This window comes from Podarcis melisellensis (assembly GCF_964234715.1).
Source record: "Podarcis melisellensis genome assembly, chromosome: 6".
Taxonomy (NCBI): Eukaryota; Metazoa; Chordata; class Lepidosauria; order Squamata; family Lacertidae; genus Podarcis; species Podarcis melisellensis.
The window spans coordinates 19,113,683-19,118,167 of NC_138538.1; the positions used below are offsets into that span (position 1 = coordinate 19,113,683).

The 4,485-nt window shown below is 45.4% G+C and overlaps 1 long non-coding RNA gene across 1 annotated transcript; it reads left to right on the plus strand.

The window, feature by feature from the left end:
- The first annotated feature begins 476 nt into the window (after nucleotides 1–476).
- Nucleotides 477–3,620, plus strand: LOC309371332. The gene is made up of 4 exons (XR_014169057.1): nucleotides 477–550; nucleotides 1,660–1,703; nucleotides 2,534–2,588; nucleotides 3,479–3,620. It is a non-coding gene; the product is annotated as an uncharacterized lncRNA (long non-coding RNA).
- The last annotated feature ends 865 nt before the right edge of the window (nucleotides 3,621–4,485 follow it).

Below are 4,485 nucleotides of genomic sequence, written 5' to 3' on the forward strand. Positions count from 1 at the left end.
AATGACCCCATCAAAGAACATAACAGTGGTTCCCCAGACCTTGTTGTTGGTTGTGAAGCAGCCCCCATGACAGCTGAAGCTTCAGAGCCCCCCAAATGTAGGTCTGCCATGGATAAATGCACTCAAGGAGAGTGTGGATCAAAGTTGCTAAGAGGTGTGGCCTGAGGAGAGACCTGAAACCAGAGAGAGGGTTCCTTATCTCTGCTTTAAAAGACATGCTTCTATTGGGGTGTGTGGGGAGAAATGGACTGCTACTGCATTCATTTCACACTGGAGGGACTTATAGGAATGACAGGTGGTTCTCTTGCAATTTATAGGTCTAAACAGGCTAATCTTAGATTTCCTTTGGGAAATCAATAGTTGAACTCGCTTTGCTTCAGATGATGTCACAAGCATTGATGCCATAGTCTGATTCTCACTTGCTCAAGGCCTTCAAACAAGCTACACAGCCACCTGTTGAGGCTGAAAGCTCAGCGGCAGATTTCCTGCATCAAGCTGGGGGTTGGATTAGACTAGATGGATGGTCTACAGGGCCCCCTCCACTCTCTGAGTATGATTCTGTCACTATTTCAAATACTTATTTGTTCACATCCAGCAGAGGAGAGATGCTGGAGAAAATATATGCACACCTGGGTGCAAATCCCCATTGGAAGCCCAACTGGTTCCCCCTGAGGTGGCTGGATGCATCCTCTTTTGTGAACAGGGGATGCACATTCTCACCTGCAGATTTAAGTCCCTACTACAAGTGACTCGAGATGGAAGGTGTGATCTGCCAAACTCTGCCTCTGCTAGATTTTGGTTCACTCCCAAAGGACTTAATGCTGGGTTTCTGCCAGTGGTGTAGCATGGGGGTGCAGGGGGGGCCGGCCGCACCGGGCGCAACATCTGGGGGTTAGGGTTAGGGGGCGCAAATCCATGGGTTAGGGGACGCAAATTACTTGCCTTGCCCTGGGTGCTGACAACCCACGCTACGCCACTGGTTTCTGCACAGAGATGTGTGGAGTACGTGCATTTGCTCACGTACATCCCTTGTTCTCTCTGCATCTTCCATGCCTCCTCCCCCACTGTCAGACCTTATAAGCTCCATGGAGCAAGGACCCGCAAGGGCTTGCTACAAAGCATTGTCCACATTGATGCCACTCTTATAATAACAACACAGCAATGACATTTGACGGGCTGTCCCCATTGCTTGCCCAGAAGTATTAAATCTGTTAGTCTTTAAAGGGGTTCTCTTGGTCCTTCTGGCATACTGGGAATTGTGACCTTTTCTGTGGCAGCCCCTAAAGTGTGGAACACTGAGATGCACCTGCCACCTTCATTGTACAGCTTTCATCATATACTGAAAACACACCTCTTTCTCCTGGCTTTTGGCAGTTAACATATTTTCCTTTGGGAGACCCACCTCTTTTGCTGAATTTGTATGTTGCAAAATTATAACTTTGATTTCTTTCTATAACTGTATTGTGGTAACCCACTGTGGAATTGTATCCCTTCATCATAGCAGCATATAAGAAATCCTAGCAATAAGTAAAACAAATAAGTTGCCACTGTCCTCTTTTGATGTAGTTTTACTGTTGTGGACTGTTAGCATAGCTACTCCGCTGACAATTAATTTATCAGTTCCTTTTCTAACAGTGAATTCTATGCTTGTCTATGCAGAACAGAACTTAGTCCCACTTGAGTTCGGTTGGACTTACTCCCAGGTAAGTATGCATAGGTCCAAAGTCTCAATCCATAGCTTGCTGCTTTTGCTGTAATTGCTTTTTGTATTAGCTTTCTCAGTTTGTTGGCCTTTTATATTTTTAAAAATACAAAGGGGGGAACAGCTATTGTTTTTTAAAAAATAAATAAATCCTAGGAGTCCTTGATGCAATCTGAAAACTATTTTGCATCCAGCAGAGTCTAATCTAATTAAGTATGCACAACACCTCCTTACACTCCATCTTAAGACTGTAACAAACTGCAGGCTTTGGGGCTTTTCCATCATGCACAGCTGTTCCTCTCTCTGCCCCACAACCTTTTTCTTTTTAAAGGGTGGTTGTTTTTATTATTCATCCAGCATAAGGAAGAGTCCCAGAGTTCTCAAAAGCTTATCCGCTGCTCTATAGCATTTTAGCTGGTCGTCCTAATAAGAATATCATTCTATGGCAGCTTTTTGAATAGGCCGATTGATTATATTCAGAGGCTGCTGACAAATCCTCTTAAAAGGGGTGTGAGACAAGGAGACGGGAGTGCCTTTTCCTCCCCCTTTCCAGGAACTGTTCTAGTCAAGTGAAGAGCAACAGAATTGTGACCCAGCCCAGTGCTGAGTGATTTGGGTTGCTATCACACTGCATTCAGATAAAGGTGGCAGTTCACACCCTTTGGATAAAGCTATTGTCCCATCTGTCTCCAGACTCCATGGCAGCGGTGCCTGAGATCCCTTTAGCCCCGAAGCCACATGGAAATAGGGATGTTTGTTTAGGGAGAAGCATCAGATCCCTGGGAAATAAACATTATTATTTTAAATGGTTTTTAATTGGGTTTTTCCCAGGCGTAGAATCTCACCATCAGGACCATTTGGCCCTATTTACCAGCTCCAGAACCAGGTAGATCACTGCCCCTATTTTACACCTTTTTGGAAAACTGCATTCTGCTTGGACTTCTGTTCCAAGGAGTAGTGGGGTTGGTTGGTTGCAAAGTATACCAAATAGTTAAACACTTGGACCACACTTTGTTGTTGTTGTTTAGTCGTTTAGTCGTGTCTGATTCTTCGTGACCCCATGGACCAGAGCACGCCAGGCATTCCTGTCTTCCACTGCCTCCTGCAGTTTAGTCAAACTCATGCTGGTAGCTTCGAGAACACTGTCCAACCATCTCGTCCTCTGTCGTCCCCTTCTGCTTGTGCCCTCCATCTTTCCCAACATCAGGGTCTTTTCCATGGAGTCTTCTCTTCTCATGAGGTGGCCAAAGTATTGGAGTCTCAGCTTCAGGATCTGTCCTTCCAGTGAGCACTCAGGGCTGATTTCCTTAAGAATGGAGAGGTTTGATCTTCTTGCAGTCCATGGGACTCTCAAGAGTCTCCTCCAGCACCATAATTCAAAAGCATCAATTCTTTGGCGATCAGCCTTCTTTATGGTCCAGCTCTCACTTCCATACATCACTACTGGGAAAACCATAGCTTTAACTATACGGACTTTTGTTGGCAAGGTGATGTCTCTGCTTTTTAAGATGCTGTCTAGGACCATGCTTTGAACTCCCAGAAAGGTGGGCTTCCAGTCTTTAATCCAAACTATTTCCCGTTCTCACAAAACAGCCTGCATATCCTCTTCCTTCCAGCTGTTGCCACTGTCAGTTAAAAACTGAATTATATGCCAAAGCTCCTCCCCCAAAAAACCCATTCCCCACACCTCTTCCAGGCCCTGATCATCTGTAGTGTCAACCTTGAGAGTTTTACTGAAAGGTAAATAACGAGTTTTAACTTTGTGGTTGCATAAAGACACAGGCAAGTTTCAGAAGTGTGCGTCTGCTGCCTAGAAGCCAGAGGTCGTGAGGTGGGTGGCAAAAAACCCACATCTTTCACAGAGAGTTACCAATATCCGTTCCTGAGGATTATTTCCCATCATCACAACCCTGGGCTTCGAGGAAAAAAGGGTAAGGGAATTAATGCTCCCACGTTTACACTCTTCTGTGGTTCTGCTTCCCAAATTAAAGTTGTTTGCCTCCGCTGCAGATCTTGACAGCTCAACGTGGCACCTGGTTGTGGGTGCTGAAATTCCTTTTGGTTCTGAGATGGCTGTTGGTTGTTTCTTACAGCAGGGGTGGCGAAAGGGAGAAAAGTCATCCCCTCCGACATCATTTGTGTTAAGTTGTGGGTGAACATATCAGATGACACAGCGATTCTTGTTTATTCACAGGCCAGAACAGAACTGAACTGAAGGGTTCAGCCAGCCTGCTTATATAGAGCTCCACTACAATGCAACAGTAACCACTTTCTGTAACTATCCAATCACTGAACGTCACTTTCAATCCCTTATTTGCATATGTGGACCTGAGTGACAACTATCTACAGTATCCCCCTGCTGGCCCACTACATAACAATTTGGGTCATGGATGGGGAACTTTGTCCCTCCAGATATTGTTGGACTCCAGTCTTTCATGGCCAGTGGGATGATGGGAGCTGTAGTGCAGCAACACCTGGAAGGCCACAGAGTCCCTGTTTCAGGGGACCCTGACATAGAGGGTTGTTTTGTTGTACAGTGGTACCTCTAGTTACGTACTAAATTAGTTCTGGAGGTCCGTTCTTAACCTGAAACACCACTTTAGCTAATGGGGCCTGCTGCTGCGCCTCCGCCGCACGATTTCTGTTCTCATCCTGAAGCAAAGTTCTTAACCTGAGGTATTATTTCTGGGTTAGCGGAGTCTGTAACCTGAAGCATATGTAACCTGAAGTGTATGTAACCTGAGACACCACAGTAAAATCTAAATAACTTTCTCCTTTCTTGC